Genomic DNA, 20,771 nt, shown 5'->3' with positions numbered 1-20,771 from the left:
TTACCATGTCTGCATATACCTGTGGTATGTTCTTTTTAAATTTTTCACCTGAGATAAAATAAAAGCAGTCTCACTACCTTGTATAAACTTTTCTGCAACAATCATTATAACATTTTTTATTTGCTACTTGATTTACAAGACTGAGTATTTTTATCACACGATGTTCAGATTACTGTTGGACACTTTATGTTACAAAGTCACAGTTTGTTGTGTTGTTCTCCAATTTCATATTACTTCGTCCTTTTCATTTCTACTAATCAAACACTGAAATATACTGACCTCGTAAAACCAACATTATATTTACTCAACAATGAACAACAATGATGAGCACGAGTTTGGTAGGCATATAAGTGAAATTTATACTGCTATAACTAGTACTGAAAAAATATCATATTGTGACCCTATGATAGAATTTGCATGTCTTAACCTTTACAATCAGCTCTCTCATGCAAATTCTGGCTAACTATAATTTGTTCCATACATACTGCTCAGTAGTCAAATCCCGCATTGTCCATGTCTTTCCCTACTTAACTGGTCAGCTCAGAACAGATATTTATCCCCGTGCATAGTGCAAGGCCATATTTGTCTTTACTTAGGGTCTAATGATTAATACCAGCAATCCAAGCCAGTTTCAAAGAGGGTCTGCTATTTACCTGGCCAGTGTAAGAATTCTTAACGAGCACAGGTAAACACTTTACTGCACGGGTCTAAGCTGGCCATATGAAAGCATATTTGATTAATCAAGGAGAAAAGAACGTCAGACGTTCAGTCTCAGCAGAACTGGGCTAAGGAACATAACTGGTCATTCAGACAACTGGTCTGTTGATAATTATGGTCAAGAATTCGTGACATTGTGAGAACTTAGTGGGAAGAGTCACACATTAGATGAATACAGCATAAGGTCTCAGGCTGTGGCAGGCCAATCATTGGCTTCACCTTGTGTAAAAACTGTCCACACAACAAAAGTCCTCTAAAAGCACCCCCTCCCCTTTCCATTAAAATCAGATTAAACCCCCATGCTACCTGCCATCACTGTTAAGATAAGCTGATAAAATCCAACACTGACATTCCACCTGGTTAGCAGGTCTCTCACTTGGCCATTTGCCAGTCATCTCTCTGTTCTGTGAGATCATGTCTAACTTGCAATCCACACATTCCTATTCATGGATTGAATGACTGTTTCAATGACATTTGGCGTTAGTGCAAAATCAAATTGTCAAAAACTGACATGCCTTAATGAGTTTACCAACTATGATCATGACAAGAACCAGTAATTGTTGATCGTGTGAGATTTAATATCACTTTCAACATGTTTTCCAACCCTTCACAATGGTGACCTTCTTCCAAAAGAGTAATGTGGACAGTTACATATTTATGATGCTGCCTCACTGGAATGCCATGCTGAAGACCCTACATCATAACACTATCACCAGAATGACCAGTACACATATGTATGTGCTCTATCTCCTTAGGCTATCTTAAACGTCCATAAATAAAATCAGTAAACTCACTGTAGACCTGTATGCCGTCTGAACAGGTAAATGGCACATGTAATCAACATCATGCATTTCTTAATTACAAGTCAAAATATATTCTTACCTATACATGCTGATACTGACAGGCTGAAATCTGTCCTCATCTGTCCTCACCTGCCCTCATCTGTGCATCAGGTACATAAACAGGTAAGACAAAGAGGGATTTACGACAGGCAGAACCCTATCAGCCTTCAGGCTATGCCCAATATAACCCTCAGTCTGTCAGGCTTGTCTGGGGAAACTTGATAATCACAGTAGTAGTCAGAACATCAAAACCCTAAGCAACTCAGATGTTACATGTACATTGTACAAGTATGGTTTCTACTGAGTGAGACATGTAAACCTGATGAATGATGATCACACTTATCCAGCCAAGAGCTTGTTTATCAGCTCCACTGATTCAATTAATCAAGGGTTTACATGCTCAATTAATAAATAACCCACTTGTAACACATTTGTGCAGGTGTATTCTATAGGCTATACACAGTAATGAGGCCAATTAAGGTATATCATAACAAACCTGTATAGATAGCACCTGGTTTAATAATCATTATTACACCCGAAGAGGTATTCTGATATGTGACTTCTATTGTCTGAAGTCACACATTTATCTGACCTTGTTGACAGAAACTTAAAGTCTTACACCTGACTGACATGTACGTACACATATTCTATCAATGATCACCTGACTACAACCAAAATCAAGTGTCCCTTTTTGTGTGGGTTAGCTTACCCTCTGATCAATTTTATAACTTAATTAATAACACAAGGTTTCAACAAAAATACTGAAGTTACCTGTGTATCTATCACTGATAACTGAACCAGTTTATGGCATCATAAAATTAAGCCCAACTCAAGGTGGCTCATTTACACTTTTTCTCCATATCTTCCATGATAATTTGATTGGAACAGACGTGTACATGTCCCCAAGACACTGTACCACCTGGCTAGCCCTAAGTCTTTTTGTCATTTCATGTTGAACTGCTACAGTCAACTAACACAAGTTCCCTGCAGGTGCCCTAAGATATTCTACAGTGTCGATATTTTTCTTTAACGTGATCCACATTCTGTTTTTCTTCATTATGTCCTCAAAATTCAATTCATCTTATCGTCTTCAGATGACAATTTCATATCTCTAAATCTATCATAAATTTACATGTAAGCGTAGAGATGGAAGTTAAGATTAGGCAGAGATCACGCACATGTAATCAATGCTCAATGAACAGCTGACATGAAGTACATACATTTGTATATATAAGTCTGCAAGATGAGTGAAGATTCAACATATACAGTACCTGTACATATACACAGGTAATAGCTTAGAGAATACATATACAGGTATTCATACATTATCAATGTCAAATTATTTACCAGTAATCAGTTAGCTGCATCATGTAATTTTGTACCAGGTATTTGAAGCATTACCGCTGAATTATTCTGTGTTCAAACACAAGCAATCAATTAAATATCCCTATCGGACAAACATAATTATAGTATGAACTGATACAACCATGAATTAAGATAAGGTATCTATGGTATCAGCTATTAGCTTACTTTATGAAGGTGTTCCTACTTCTATAGTCAATCAGAATGTACAATCCACCTTAATGGTACTCAGTTTGGACACTCTGCTTTTGATTAGGAGTGATTGAGGAAGTCTGGCTATGAACACTAAAGATATAAACAGCTTCCTTGTTTACACCTTAAACATCAATTCATCATCTTCTTTAATCTAATAGGCTCTCAGCATTGTTACTATTTGTGGTTGACACACGGACAGCAGCATGTCTGCTCAGATGCTGTAATATGCACGTGGAGCAAACTGCTGGGGGGAAAACTAGGGGGGGGGGGGGTGGAAAGGGGGTGGAGAGGAGCAACTGATGGAATCCCCTTACACATTAGTTCAACAGTGCCTAAATGAATCGTGATTAAAACCGCTGAGGTTCCCGTTTTTTCTGTGGGAATGTTCTCCGTGTGCTGACATAGGGTTAACCTGATTACCAGTGGTCAGGTCTACAGCTGGCTCAGGTAACACCGCAATAAGCCCCTGCCACGATTTGTCCTCACCAAACAGGTATACAGTCGGGTCGGCAGTTTTGACCCGGCTGAAGCAGGCGCCCGGTGACCCTCGTCTGCTGAACAGGTTATCTGAGAGGCAAGGTGAGGGGGCAGGTGTAGACACAGAGTGACAACATCACAAACCGAATGTTGATTTGATACACAAAACAGCGTGCACCACTTCTCACAAAACACGGCCTGACAGAAATGCAACACAACAGATCTCATCCACAATTACTTTTTCATTATTCTTCAGTAAACCAGAAATGCTGCATAAGACATGCCCTTAGTCCTGAGACAGTTTTATGCTATGATATAAACACATAAACATCTAAACAGTAAATACAAGTGAAAACTTTGAAGTTATACACCTATCAAAATAGAATGGTTCATGACTTTTATTATTGACCCAGAGGACTGATCATTGTTTTTTTGACAGCATGGATTTGATATTGGTTACCAGTGTGTTAAACACGAAGTTAGCAAACATTTTACATGCTAAGACTGTCAGAGTTAACAGGCACATACAATGCTGCAATCAACATTGCTCTATGCTTCTGAAGATACAGGACTGTAACCCACAAAAGTACACAATTAAATGAAACAATTTGGGGTTTTACAGCCTCTTTTCATTCATCTAATAAAGGAGTAAGCCTAGTTACAGAAAACTAAGTAACATATTTTTCTATAAGAGGACCATCCTTTCCTCTAATATGTAACTCCTTGTCCTCTTGATTCACTCCTGAATGTCACTCGTAACCAGTTTAAGGCTACAAGGACAGTAGTGCCCTTGGTACAAAGTACATGAGATGAAGTCATTTGCCCTTCTATTATGCAACCATGTCACAGTCCTTTCCTATACGTAGTATTTTTCAACAGATGATGGAGGTAAGACTTTACCTTTTACTTATATATTTATTTGATTGGTGTTTTACGCCATACTCAAGAATATTTCACTTTTCACAAACATTCCAGTGGTTAGAATGGCACTTGAACTGATTAACATGGCAAGATGACCATGACTAATAAGATAACGAAACAGGTAAATGGCAATACCTGCATGAAAAATTTATTTATTCATTTATTTGTTTATTTCATTGGTATTTTATGCCGTACTCCGGAAACCGGGCAGAGCCCAGTGAAAACCCACAACCATCCCCAGGTTGCTGGCAGACCTTCCCACGAGAGGAAGCCAGCCTGAGCTGGACTTGAACTCACAGAGACCACATTGGTGAGAAGCTCCTGGGTCATTACGCTGCTAACCAGCAGAGCCACAGAAGCCCCTGTGAGACTTAACACTAATTTAATGACAGTAAAAATGTGTTACGAGGACCCTTTTCCTCATAACAGATGTCAATTGTAGGGTCCAGCATTCCTTTAAATAAAGACATCTGTTAAGTGGTCAGTGGTACGTTAATTCTAACCTGGTTCTCATGGCTTAGTCATTGGCTTATTGCATGGCCATTAATTGCTTTCATGATCATCTGAGAATATCAGTAATCTTATCTGCTGGTAGAGATCGAATTACATCTATGAACTGCACTGTCCATAGTCATGATAAAACAAAAAAATGAAAGAAGAAAATATCCAACCCATAAAATGCATGCAATAAATAATACTGCATTAGTTTGATAGAGCAGAGAAGCATGACACAACACTGTACTCTCCATTTTCTACACACATGTACGTGCTCTTGTATCTAAAGGGATGCCTGGGATAATTATGAGGTATTTTCTGAAAGCTTTCAGTTCCAAGTGGATAGTATCTATTTCTGGTCATGGATGGATATCTCCAAGCTAATCATGCTGGTGTTAATTGGTGTAAATTGCATATAATTCATAACGTGTTCTATTTACGTTTGGCTGCATACAATGCTGTGGAGCCAACGTTTAAAACCTTAGTTGAAAAATATCCTGTAAACTGTGTCAGACTTCATAACATATTGCACAAGAGTAAAAAGTGTACAAATACAAGTGGGCTCAGTATTTCATTACAGGTGAGTGATTTACCTGCTGGAGGAGTAACACAATCAGAGAGATCCTTAAGCCACCAGTGAAAACCATGTTCCTCCAACACCTGGTGAATCTCCAACTCTTCTAGTCTCATCTCCAAAGGTGCACCTGTGTTCTGCAGCCCTCAGTAATTATCTGCCACAGCTTTCACAAATACAGGTATCACAAAACGGAGCTCTTACAGCTGTACCTGTATCTGTAGGTCTATCGTGTGTTCTGGCCAGATCAAAAGCTGTCACAAGATCCTTGTACAACAGGTCCAGGTGTCTTCAATGAAACTTTGATAACAAAACTAGCAGGTCTGAAAGGTTCGTTTAAGTTTCCAGAAATGAAGTACAGGAATGAAGGGTTCTGTAGAACTCAACTATGACATCTCTCGAAATATCAAAGACACGTGATGCTGTTTGTATGTCAATGTCAGTCAAGACAGGTGCTTCTGGAGTTACACTGTCAGGTGTTAGCATCAGTTAAAACCACATCCAATTTAAGTAAGGCTGCAGAGCATCCAAAAAATCCACCTCTACAATAATGCCACAGAAACAAAACCTGAATGTACTCCTTCCGTGGTTGGACAGATTGTCTTCTGTATCTCTGTGGGTCATCAGCGTGCAGGTGGCCGTGTAGTTAGACTGCCAAGTTCATACCGTCCTGCCAAAAACTGACCGCTCGGATGACTGGACAAAGCTCCACTCTGCTTACTCAGATCTTAATCAGCAAGATAAATACCACTGAGCTTTCCATCCATCAAACCCCTATTAGCAGCACATTTCCTTATTGTTTGTGCAGCCCAGTCCTAATAAAATATATTGGATAAGCAAATACTGCAATGTTGACAGCAAAGACGTGTTTTTCCACAACAGTTAATACACGCTCACCACCTTTACACAGAAATGGCGTCTGACCAATGACCAGAGCAAAGTTTACCTGAAATTAAGCCTACAAACCTGCACATGTTGCTGTACAACAAACTTCAAAACCACATAGCAGTATCTGCAATAGGGCAACTTTGTCCACAAGACACAGTGTTATTTCTAGTCTTCACCTGTTGTCTTCAAACTGACTGTAACTACAGAAATTCCCAAGCTGTACTTTCTTCTGATAGATGTTTAGAAAGTTCTCTTCAGGAATCAAGGTAAGTGTTTGACAGGTAAGACAGTTCTGCAGTGACTGGTAAGTATGAAGGCACAGAGACAACATGAAAGCACATCCAGCAGGAATCTGTCAATGCATTCAAAAGTTTAGCATCTTGGCCGGCCTCCATCAACGTCAGAAAGAAGAGACTGTGACGAATCTACACGGCCGACTTCAGAAATCTTCCTCAACTGAGGGGCCCTTAGAAAGGTGCTCAGATGCTGGATTTTAGAGAAGGCGAGGCGATATGGCAAGGTTTTCACAGATAATCTCTGTCAGGTCAGTGATAATCCACTGGCCTGCCATCAGAAATTTAAGAGCCTTCAGACCCAATTGATTCCTCCAATCAGTGTGCCAGCTAGCCAGGATTAAGACGAATGCTTCGGTGAAAAAAAAGACACTGAGTCCGTTTTCTGAGGCAAACATCCTCTGTGTGTACAATGTCAACAAGGAAACGATTGCCGACTGGAAGTTGACATAACCAGACAAGAACTCAGAATTAAACATGAGAATCTTATTTTTTAAAGCTGGCCAGTGATGGATACTGTATATTATATATATCCAGCACTTGTTCTTGTCATGCAACCACAAAACATGAAATGTGACTACTTTTTACAGGTGACATTCATTATAACCCAATGTCATGGAGCACCTTGCTAAAATAACTAATCTACCTGCACACATGTCGGTGATTACAGGTGGGCCTCCTATAAAGTTTGAGGCAGATGTCATCTTAATAGCACTTGTCTATTTAGATCTCAACTTCATAATTCATTTCAAATTTAGAAAACTTCTCAACAGCGCTGACATTTGCCCACATAGCTGTGGGTGGTGCCTGAAACTGATAGCTTCTCACAGGATGTCCAGGTAAGGGATAGTCCACAATGGCTCCTGTGAACCAGGAAAATGTTAGAGATTATCACCTACTTGTCATTTTAACAGTCATATCATATTTCCTCCATTGAGCAAACAAAGAATTCCGGTTTAACCATAAATGTGTAACAGAACAAAGATAAAACAGAACCAGGTCGCAGAGGGAGGCTCAGGCACACAGGTAAAATGGAGATAATGGCAGTTTCCCGATTTCTCTTACACCAGGGCCTGGTGAGATCATTGCACAGAACAGTGTCATCACTATAGCTGAACAGAACCTATTTGAGCTATATCCAAGTTTCGTGTCCTGGCTGTAAAAGTTTGTGACATGGTATGTGTGACATAACAGATTCAACCTATTTCTGCAAATCAACAGACAGTAATTAAACAGCTTTTTATCATGTAACCATGCATATTTTACCTTGGGAGTTGAGCCTGGCAAATTAGATACTTAAAGGGATACAGAATCAATCCTGATTAGCTCATGTGAGAGTTAGTCATGTCCAGCCTATGCCTAGCCCAAGCTCAATTTTAGGTATATGGCAGATTCAATCAAGCGTAACACAGGGTGCAGGGTTTAACCCAGGAAATCTATGTCCACTGTCAGCCAATCAGCGACTAGTCCGTATCCAGTCAATTACTCACCTTACCATAGTTTCTACCTTAACTTACCATATACATAACAACAAGTGCCAAATAAGAATACATAACAGTCACAGCAATAATGATGTGGAATATAAAAAAGACAACAATATATTTGTACCTAAAAATACCAAACACACTGGAGGTACCATGCCTTATCATTACCCTATTTCCTCAAGATTGAAAAGAACAAATGAAAGAACAACTTTCAGCACCATTTATGCACATTTTTGATTTGATTTTAGAGACAAAACTACACTGGTCAAGTTGGCCAATTTCAGAGCTTCACAAAAGGTAAAATTTGATTACTTTACAGAGAAAAGTGCCTTCAGAATATTCTTACATAAACATCTTGCAAACATGTGAAAAGGTTAAACAATGACAGTAACTAAATATGGTAGCCATTTGCTACAGGATCACCAATAATGTTGTTTTCCTTAAACTACCTGTATAACATCTTCATAGCTTGATTCATATTAACAGATTCCAAAGAATTAAATATAAAAAACACAGGCCTTCACAGTTTTGTTTTATTGAGCAACCAAACAAATGCACTCATAGCAGACACATCATGGACACTGTGGGGGGAAATATCTAGAGTCTAAACTGAATCAAATAAATACGAAAAAATCCAAGGATATTAAACAAAAACTTCCGAGGAAGCATCATGCCATGGTTTACATTCTTCAGGATTTCAATCGAGGACATCTCCTTCTGCTGCACATGGGGAACAAATGTTTGGGGAGATGGAGAAGAACAAAAAATAACTACATAAATAAGTAAATAAAATTGTTGCTTTTGGCTATTGATCTCCATTACATAATGCAATCTCTTTGATGATATTAACATGAAAGGACTTTCTTCCCTTATGGTGCAGAAGTAGCCAGTGATTACATCTTTCTCTTTTATCACTGAGAACTGGGATACTCATCATTCCTCATGTCTTCACCTTACAGGGACAGCTGTCTTTGGTCCATCTTAAGACAGATGTACATGTATGTGGCAAATGCACAGATGATGAGATTGAAATGCAAAAGGGTGGGGGTGGGAGTGGAGGTGTTGGGGGGGGGGGGGGGGGGAGGGGGGATGCAGGGTCGTAAATCTGGCCTATACAGATCTCCAATTTACATCATGTTTACACAAGTAAAATATTTCTGACGTACATCACTTGGTTTTCCTCACCACTGCACATATTTGTGATTCATGAAATAGTGGAAAGAATGGAGAGCATTAAAAACCAGTCACCCTGGCAAAGGCAATATTTCTTTGGCTCTTTAATACATAATAAACAAGAAAGGTTTAATATTTTACTTTTTATGTGCTTTTTTATGTCTCGATGAGAAATCTAACTTTTTAAATGTTTTTCAGCCATAAAAACAGAGGCCAAGTTCTCCTTTGTTGGGTTTCTTTATGTTACAAAAAGACACAGAATATACATACCACTGCTTTTTTACTTTGCAGCTGCATTTTATCATAAGACTATAAAACATGCAGAGCAGTGAATCCTTGATACATAACAAGAATGTCTCCCTCCAGTGGTTATATCTTGTGAAAAAAATTCAACACTTTATTTAATCTAGACATATTCTCACCAATGTAAGTATGAGCAAAATGTTCAATTCACATACCAGTATAACCAAGTGTCAGCAAGTTCACTTATGCTCCGTATTCAAGAACCAATTTTTTAAAGTTCAGCAAATAGTAATTTGTTTTTGTTTTTTACATCATCTGAATAAATGATTTATATTATGACGGGCTTCATGTCATATTGACAGCATTGTAGCCACACCTGATGTTAAACACCTAAGCTAATAGGTACATAGTCAAAATTCAGAATTCAATATAAGCTGCGCCATACAAACTGACCACTTTATGTTTACAGCAAACCAGTGAGAACTGAATTAGCCTGAATGTAGGTCTATATGTTTGCCCCCTTCCACTGTTTTTTTCCAGAAGTTAAGTCACACAACTAGGTTTAAAGTTAACATAGGTACATGTACTTGGGTTTATGTATAAAAAGGATACCAATAAAGATGGCTGTTTATGTGGACCTGTACTGGGGACAGGGATGTCAGGGGTCAGTTATGTAAGTATGTCTTCAGCCGGCATTGTTCAGTATATGAATGTAAACATTAAATGCCTGTGTATATACCGTCCACGCAGAACTGTCAATATCACAGGAAATGCTGGTCAGGTTTTGGTTGGGGACGTGCTAGAAATACGAACGCACAACTTGTGATTTCTCTGATTTTCTTTTGTATAAATAGTTTACAATCTACAGGCTGCAAGAACTCAGTTTTACAACGCAAGTGGCACATTCATGTAAAAAAAAAAAGCTGTTTTGATAATTTCAGGTTATCTATGCATGTAATAGAACTGGGTTTGGCATGGGCATCTTGTTAAGAAAACATGCTTATTAGAGTTACATTCCATTTCAACTGAAAACCAGTTTGATTCTATATATGCACTGGATGTTTACAATGTCAGATTGGGGAAGTTATAAAAAATGTGACTTGCTCTGAAAGTTGAACAAGGATTAGATGACACAATGGCGAGATCAGGCTAGTTTCCTCCATCTTCAAGGGGCGACTGTCTCAGGGCTTAGGTGCACACCAAAGTAAACATCGATATCCTCTAGCATTAATCTGCCCACTTCTATCTTACCTAACACAACTCAGACCCTGCCAAACAGTCCGATCAATTTTCACATCAACCTCAGGTAACCGCCATCTGCAATACCTACCTAGTTTTTCTCACCCCCAGAATATAATGTTACAGAGTGTAAACTGGAATTATCTTATCCAATATTACACAATTTAACCCATACAGGAAGCAAAACAAATGAATTTGAGCTAATCTATGCCAGGTGCATGATGACTGACCTTTTTTGACAACAGGGTCTGAATACCATTTCGTGTGTGTATGTGTCTGCAGTGGGCTTTGAGGGGCAAGTAACCAAACAGGTATGCTTAGATACGAGGGGTGGGGAAAAAAAAACACACTGGTCAACCATGGAACATCCTGGGAGTAAGTTTTGTCTCTTGAGAGTTTTCCTCAGGCAGGGTAAGTGAGAAGGTGTCCTGATCCGGTGAGAAAAGTGTGTGTGTGTGTGTGGGGGGGGGGGGGGGGAGAAAGGGCTAAGGTGTCTTATATTGAGTCTCCCTTTTAACACACACTAACACTGACACAGAATCTGTTTCCTATACCTACTGTCCTCTCACAAGGTGTCAGGACCAAATAAAGTTCCACTGACTGACCATGGGCTGACCAGTGCACGTCACACCTGTGTACCTGGTTCGTTACAGGTAAACATGGCTTAAATTGATAGACAGCCCTCTTTATAGATCAGCAGGATTCAGTGCTGTTGTCACAAGTCATTGAGTCAAGCCCAAAACACACCATCTCTGCTGCACAGGGAGGTCAAAACTAGGGATTTCACAGATTAATTTTGTTACTCTCAAATGACCCTGAAAAACCACTTCTAAATGTTTGAGGATGGGAAATCTATGCTAATTATCTATAAAGGTAAGAGTGCTAGAAGAAGCCATTCACAGGCAAAGGTGAAGTAAGTGTGTATACTTTTAACAGAGGGTCACATATGTGCAAAAAACCTTCTCAATATCAACAGAGCAAATCACAAGTTTGCTAACATACATCACACCTGTTGTTATTCATGGGCAATTAATTACACTGGTTAATTACACATACCAGGCATACTGTGAACTTAAAAAAGATACAATTTATATTTCATGTAATAAAACTAGGGTGTATTCTAGCAGCTCAGAAATGTCTGCAAATGAGTGCATGATGCCACAAAGACGTCGGCACAACCTGTGTCAGCCTGATTTACTCACTTGATTCTTTATACTTCACCACTTGACGTTGATGAATCTATGTTCACGCCTTCGTTCGTGTTTTAATTCTCAGAGACATGTGCTGTCATTTGGCAGCTGAATTGTCAGACATTCAGTATACTTTGTTGTAAACTAAACTGATAATTTACTCAACTCATCCATCATCTTGACAAAATGCTTGGAGGTCAAAGTTCAATTCAATTTGGCTACAAGAATGAAGATCCAGAAGTAACACTGTTTTGGTGTTTCTTTTTTCTTCTTCAGTCTATGTAAACGAATTTTTCTAATGAAACGTTAGCTAGAAATCCTTAACTAGGGATAGGAAAAGTACAGCTGTATTACACCCTTTCATGTCTTGATTCTAAACTGTAAAGTTAGGCAAATCTTGTCCCATCAATATGGTAAATACACCTATGGCAAACATTCCCCAATAAATCTGCAACAAAAATACACAAAAGCACCTTTCACATCAAATTATTTTCAACTGCTGGAAGGCCAGTCTACCATGTCCAACATTTTAATTAATTATGAGACTTAACATTACATTGTTTCCTAACAGCATCCAAAATACACAGACAACATATATATATTCAACATTTTAATGGGCTGTGACAAAAAAAAAATTAAAGTGTTTCACAGATGAAATCAGCCTGAGTGTAGATATGATGAAGAGCCTAAATGAATAATTCAGTACAGTTGCTGATGTTAAGATTATTCACAGAGAATCACAAACAAACAATTTTGTAATTCCTCACCAGCTACACCAATTTAACTTTTTGTTTTACTGGCAGAATGAATCTTTTCAACGTTACAGGCGGTTAAAAGAAGAAAAAAAATGAAAATTCATCTAATTTGTGGAATATGTTCTACTCTTCCAGCAACTGTTTGTCTTACAAATGCATTTATGTGACCTTTGAAAAGCAGGAACATAATTAAAGAGAAACATTAAGATCGGAAAAGGTGGATTTTCAATTTTATTTTCATTCCATGCTTTATTATTTAATGTCAGCTCGCCAGTAAAACACGAAATAAAGGTTGTGTTGCCTTACCTGCACAGACAGAATTCTGTAATGAAATCTACGTGGCAAATATCCAGCAGCAATCTTGATTTGTGCCAGAGACACTGATCAGTCAGATTTATCATGCATCTATGTCAACTGTAGAGATAAGGCTACAGCCATATCATAATGATGTAGGGATGTATTATATGGATTTATAAATCTACAAATAGGCCAGGCATATCAAAGGGCAAGTAATGATTTGAATTCATAACCATAAATAAATTAATCACTTCGGCTAGTATATGGATACATGCATAATTATATATAGTAAACCAAAAAAAGCAATGGTCGTTTACAGACATGATGTGTTGTAATGGAAAATATAGTCTATAATCTTGCCTTAGCTGTAAGAACAGGCTAAATGCACATCCGCTGAAACTGTTACATATGGGTTAAAGTATGAATGCGAGACAGCCTATAGTGTACAGGTCAAAGTGTGCCAACAAGAAACTTTGAATCTATTGACAGGGGACTTAAAAATACCATGTCATATATGGTTACAGAAGAACTTTATATGGCTGGTCTATGGGAGACCGTTTCAAATGCTACTGTTTATTACTTGTTCCTTTCAGAAGCAAGACATCAATCACCTGAAGTCTGACAGCCAGCCATAAAATCACTACTGCTACCTGTGAGACACTATGTACAACCAGGTGACTTTTTACATGTTTATGGAATAAAACCTTGTCTACATCACGTAGGTGTATTTTTACAGTCATCAACACTTTAAAACAATTCTGTGGTATGTTACATGCTAAGTTACGAACACTTGTATGAATGCTGATGATTTAGGCCAATTTTTGTCTATAGGGTCACTCAAGCCTGAGGAGATGCAGGTAACTTGGATGCAGCAGGTAAGCTGGGCTAACATCATTGCCTAAACAGGATGATCTCTGCTTTGAGGGATACATCAGCAAGATAACGCCTCATCAGTGTTCTGACAAAAGTGGATGGCTGAAAACCTAAACATATTATCAGGAGTTATTTATTATTGTCTCTTGTTCAGGTGTGCTGGATTCACCTGCTGTAGCTTTAGTTTACCTGTGCCAACCCAGCACGCTTCAATGGCTTCACGCCAAGGACACTTTTTTTGATGTTCATCTACATGTGTATCTGTATATCTCCTTACACCTCAGAATAGATGTATTTTCATGACAGCTACAACTCTCACATACAAAATGTCTACTGCTCTTTGTCAGACATTGATTAGCTCCTTCATCAACACAATGTCGCATATGCATAGTAAAGTGCAAACCTAGCTAATCTTAATTATACATGGTTTTAGAAAAAAGAAAATAGATAGCTTGTACCATGTTTCAAATCACACAATCACAAAAGATAATGTGTATGGATATGATACCAGTATGTTCTTTTCACAAAAATAATTTCTCCCTGAGAATATTTTATTTATGTTGTCCAAAATAATTGTTTTTGTAAGCGAATCAGAACATTTTACTTTTTGGGAGGTAACACAATAATTAAGTAACTGTCCCTATTGTTGACTATAATTGAATTTGTCTCTTTTTACATTTATCAAGGTGAAAATCGTCTTTCCAAAACATGCTTTTTACAAGGCATCCAAAAAATCCCAACCAAAGTTAGCAATAGAGTGTGAAGTAATCTAACCTATTTCTCACCTGTACACCCATATAATTACCTACCTGACCATATAATGTCTTATCCCCCCATTATCCTCATTGCTTACAGGGACTAGTGTTGACACTACTATGCCCATTTACCCTGTCTATACAACCCCCAGTGGTTTAATAGCTCTAGCTGCATAGCCCCTGTGTGCTAATGCAGCCTGGGGGACAATTGCCCAATCATTTCACCCTTTATCAGGGCAGCTACTGACAACTCTCCATTCTAGCACCCTAATGGCTTGACCATTTCTCATTATTCAGTGGTCATTTTCCCAGACGGTCAGCCAGGTGAAGCTACAATACATCAGCCAGGTATGCTGTTACCTGTACAAAAGCAATCCCCCAATGTACCTGTGCAGTGTTTACAGTACGTCTGTATAGGAACTGTCAGGCTAAGTAGATTCTGTTGACTGAATTGTATGATAGGGTGGAATAAATATTAAAATCCAATTTGAAATAGATAGCATGCCATCTTGGAGCACTATAGCATGCCTTAATATCACCATGATAACTGATCAAAGGCAAGAAAGAATGATAGGAGCTAAATTAATACCCAATATACTAGTAAATACCGCAACCAGGTCAAATTCTGTCGTAAGTCAGGGCTATTCAGAAGGTCACATAGGCCCATAAATACTTTGCATGAAAATAAAGACTGTGTTAAAAGCCTTCTAACCCAACAGCCCTTCTGGATCAGACACTGTACAGATATGACTGACATTCTACCGTTGCTCAGAACTTTCGGCAATACTCAACATATCAATCATTTCATAAAGCACATATTTTCTCCCTACCCCTGATCAGCAGTTTGGTTACACAAAAAAATACACCACCACAAATAACTTCAGTGATGAGAAGTTCCTTCGTAAATGTATACATTCTTTGAACTAATTCATACAAATCTGCATATATTATTCACATGAATGTAGTCCTAAAAGGTAACTTAAATATAACCATTAACAAATGTTTTCTAATTCTTCAAAGTTTGACGATATGTAAATCATCAAGGATACTTACTTTAAAACTGGTGAAGAGGGTTTTACTCTGAAGAACTTAAGAAAGTATGGTGTCCTTATTCAGAAAAAGATACATATAGAAGTGCAGTAAGTCAGTTTCTCACACTCGGCAAAACAAGTGTCTTCTTGATAAATGGAGAACGGTACAGATATATTTGTTGATAAACACTGTTACAAGAAACAACAATTCAGAACAAAGAATTTGCCTGAAACTTACAAATTTAATCTGTCAAATGAACTTAAAAATAGATTTTAAAAAAACGTTCTTTTCTTGTTTTACTTTTCTACAAGTGCCAGTTTTAACATGCAGGGAATCTTGTAAGACTGAATTAGTGCTGAGGTGTAAAAGGTGAATGGGTGTAAGATCGTGCAAGATTTGTTTTGGCAGAGTTGTCTCCAAGTTGCCATGTCTTAGAGCGTGGGATTAGTTGACTCAAAGGTAAGAATGACAGTAAGTAAAACAAGGCTGCCCTTCCAGCCTAGGGCTACAGGTACGCCAGGACCCGCTGATTACCTGCGGCTCAGAGCAAGACATACCTGGTCCATCTGACACCTGTATTCTATATCACACAGATCTACTACAACAACTCAACCTGGAACATTCCAAATAGCACAGATTGCATTTAAATCCCTTCGTGAAGTGGTCTATAAGTGAGCCCCATACCTTCTGTCATTACAACCACAGGTGATCTTATAGTTCAGATCAGATCATTCCAGTGTATCATGAATTCTCAGCATTTTTCAGAAAAAAACAACATGCACAAAAACTTCAATGCATTTTGAAATAAAATCTCCAACAATTTAATAAAATTTACATGTACGTGGAACATTAGTGCTATATTCATATAAAAATATTTTATTTATTTGATTTGCTGTTTTATGCAGTACTCAAGAACATTTCACTTACATGACGATGGTTAACATTATGGTGGAAGGAAACTAGGCAGAAGTCCATGGCTATCTGTCCGTTGCTGGCAGGCCTCATGTATAACCGGAGAGGAAGCAAGCCAGAGGTAAACTTAAGCTCATAGCAACCAAATTGATTAGAGGTTCCAGTGCAACTGTGCTGCACTAACACCCTAACAACTTGGCCACAGATGCTCCCCAAATAAACATAATGGGGGAAATACGGTTATCCTGCTGTGAAAGTCTACATTGTTTTTTTTTCTCATTAAGGTATCAAACTAACTCATGCAGAGCACAAAACCTTTATACAGCGAAACGAAAGATTATACTTTTATTTTAAGACCCCAATTACATCAGGAATTTTCATCTCCGCTTTAACAGAGCAAATTAGATCTTCAGGTTCAGTGAATTGTAATCAGTTTAAACCTGAGGGCAAGGAGCCCTGCAGATCAAAGCATAATGGGTACAAATTTTCACTAGTCACCATACCCTACGCTTTGTACAGAAGCCCTATGTTGCGGATGGCCCATGCTAACAGACAGATGTCAAAACTTGGACCCATTGAGTAATAGATGAAGTGACTTATACAGAACTGTTTCTCACAACTGTCCATAACAAGATGAGTAAACTCTACCAAACAAAAGAGTGTTTTGCTGATTATTATATGACACAACGAACCCCTTTTAGATATGTACTCATGGTAATGGATTTTCTGGACAGTTTCTCAGGTAACATCTCTGAGTGTGACAAACTGCATCCCTTAGGTGGGCTTTGTCCGCTCCGGTAGGTAATGCAATCACCTAACTTTCAGCTATTATCATACAACCTGCTATTCACTCGCACAATGCTATTGTATACACAAAACTGAGACCCCAGGCTATTCAATCTAGACCAAGCCTTCTTTTGTTTGATTATTTTAACTTTGCCTTTTTCACAGGTGAACTAAACTGACATATACATGTAGATTGCATTCTGTGTTATAACTTAGAGGCAAATTTTTTTACATGAGTGAGAAACTTGAAATATCTCAGCATAGAATACCTTCATGATTTGTTTTTCACAATTAGGATGTTTGACATGCTTGATTTGTGCTTAATATAATGAAATGAAAGTACATGTGAATCATATAGCACCATGTTGACATACATGTACTTGTAAATCAGTTAGGCAATGTACAACGCTATCTGCTAACGACAACCATTCAAATGCATTCAAATAGTCGACCTGTATGACCTAACCATATGTGTACACTGTTTGTCTCGACGAAAGCAATAACTTTTTCATATTTCATTTTGGTGAATGCCTCCTTTGTGAGTAAGAAAGTCTTTTAGAAATCATTCTTAGATAACCAAATACAACATACCAGGTAACCTCTTCTTCAAACAGAATGTGCCATTGAGCACTAATTGATTTTCATTACCAGGTATACATAACACAAGTCTATATATCGACACCCTCCACTTCACACATATATGCATCAATATTTCATTGCACATCCTTGATATCATAAATGATTATGTCACTTGTTGTCAACATTACATTTCTTATTATATTATTATTTTAAGAGTAATTTTAAGTAGCATCTCAAAAAATCACTTTTATATAAAAGGAAATATTCCTGACAGAAAAATATTCATATATTTAAACTCACATACTCATGTGTTTGCAGTTTGCACTAATGACAGCAAGATGGTATTTTATCTAACACTGTATTCTGAAAGAACACAGCAATAAAATGTGAACAGGTAACAAAATTCTTCATCAACCGTACAGTTAACTTAATAGCATGTGTCACCATTTGGGATACACACATTACCATTGGGCTTAGCTTCATTTCATTTTGATCATGTCTTTCTTGCACATCTACCTGGTTCCCAACAGGTGATAATATAGGTAATTTAATCACATGTACAACACCTTAAGACCACCCCCTGACAGCCTTATCAGCGAAGAATCAGGCAGGTTTTTTACCGGTTGTACCCACAGAACCATGTCACCCCATCAACAAGTACACATTAGCACTTGAACCACAAAACTGTTGCTGGCTGTTTGGAATAGACTTTACAAGCCTAATATCTTGGCACAGAAAGTCAGTTTCTTTTGATGATCAGGATATCTGAAGTTAGGTTTTTACCTAGTCAACAAAGGTATGGGACGTCTTTTTCTGAGAGTAGACAGAGCGTGATAATGTACAGCGATTTATCTGGCAGCCAAGTTTGAATTCAGGTGTCGACATGGAGCTAACCAAATAATGACAGGATATCTGCAGAATCTAAATCTGCCAGCTACGTGCAATGTTTCACCCCAAACTAAAGTGTACCTGGGAGAGACAGCATGTTATACCTGAAAGGTGATCAAAGTACATCAACAGTCATATAATTGTATATTCGTGCCCACACAGGATACATGTAGTAAGGATGGTGACGTAATTTTATTTCTAAGGCTAATGATAAAATGCAATACACTGTAATAATCTTATGTACATCTTCAAAAAAAATCCAACAAAAAGTTCAATATTATATCATTAATATATACTAAATCCAAATCCATAAGGGAGATAATTTGCCAATGTACTAGTTTTCAGGTCCATTTCAAGACCTGATAAAATGCCTAGCACAAATTACAGTTACATAATAGAGTCTAAATTTATTACAAGTGGTCTAGTTAAATCACTTTTTTGCCTCTTAAAATTCGAATCGATGAGAAAGTGGCAGAACAAAACTTTGTTATCTGTTATCCTGTACTTTAAAATTATACTATGTTTAGCTCAAACTTTCTTTTGTCTAGGATTTTTTGGTACGCTGGGTCATGGTATTATAAGGACATTATAAGGACAAGGGCAAAACTTCACAAGGGCAAAAACCGATGCAATCAGTTCCGATACCTGTTACATACATAATAATCTACATAATTATCAACTAAAGCAAAGTCAGCTGATCTTCCATTTCAATTCACCAAGCTCAGAATTAACAATCCACAGGTGTCCTTGTCTAAGGCAGGATTGTGGTCCACACCTATAATAATTAATATGTGGCTTAAAATTTTGGATCCTTTAATCGGGGTCATGTGTATATTGCTGTACAGGAATATTATCATTTACAACTAAACAAATATGTTCATACCTGTGCACATGTTGATCCTATGTGTCTACATATTGAATGGATATGCTCTTTGATTTGAGATTTTAAAAAATCACATCAGCCATAGGCCTAAATACACAATTATTTCTAAACAAAAGCATGTGTTTATTTACTTGAATTGGAAAATAAATTTAACGTAAAGCCGTTTATGATTGCCATGTGGAAGCAAATAAATGACATTGGCTAAGAATTTTGTATTCAGAGTTGTGTAGTACCTATAGACTAACCTCCAGCTCCAAACAGTTCCCCAAATACTCCATCCCAGTCTGTAAAGAGTTGGGGGGAGGCAGACATCATGGCTAGGTGGTAGGCTGGGGGTGGGGATTGAGCTACCCCTGTACAGCCGTCACCACGCCCGGATCAGGAGACACGGTCGTAATATCACAGGCAGAACACATCACATATCTGAATGATGAAGAGGACAGGTAAGAGAATCACAGGTAAGCCAGGTGAGCTGAAGGTAAATCCAGTCTAGACAACAGATCGAGACACAGCTGACGCTGTCGCCCGTTCACATCGGCCGACACGGGCCCCACACTCGAATAACGAACATTTCAATGACACTCGACGATTTTACGACTGATTTTCTGAACACTGCGACTGCACATAACTCCCGACTTGTACCTGTCCTCGCTTCTCTTTCATGTGGGCGCTGTGCCGGTAGAACGTTAACTGTGAATCAAGGTTGAGTAGGTTTTAAGCCCCTGCGCTCTGTGCAGTCAGCCTACATACACGTCATAAAGCAGACGGAGCAGTGACATAAATACAGGCGCAAGTAAACTGAGGGGAGAGCACGCCACAACAGCGCACAGCGGGCGCGTGCCACACACCCGGTCACGTGATCTCGTATCGATCCAAGCCGATCTGAGTTATTGTTTAGTGGCAGAGATGAAGATACGA

The 20,771-nt window shown here is 38.2% G+C and overlaps 1 protein-coding gene across 1 annotated transcript in view; it reads right to left on the bottom strand.

Annotated features, from left to right (window-relative positions):
* The window catches only part of LOC135482406 (F-box/LRR-repeat protein 7-like), a 31,922-nt gene extending 11,418 nt beyond the window's left edge, over nucleotides 1-20,504 (bottom strand). The window contains 1 exon segment of the mRNA XM_064762373.1: nucleotides 20,099-20,504. The gene's annotated coding sequence lies outside the window, so the exon portion shown is untranslated.
* Nucleotides 20,505-20,771: the final 267 nt, after the last annotated feature.

Source organism: Liolophura sinensis, chromosome 1 (assembly GCF_032854445.1).
Source record: "Liolophura sinensis isolate JHLJ2023 chromosome 1, CUHK_Ljap_v2, whole genome shotgun sequence".
In the NCBI taxonomy this organism is placed as follows: domain Eukaryota; kingdom Metazoa; phylum Mollusca; class Polyplacophora; order Chitonida; family Chitonidae; genus Liolophura; species Liolophura sinensis.
The sequence above is the reverse complement of the archived record's forward strand: the minus strand, read 5'-3'. Positions and strand labels throughout refer to the sequence as shown.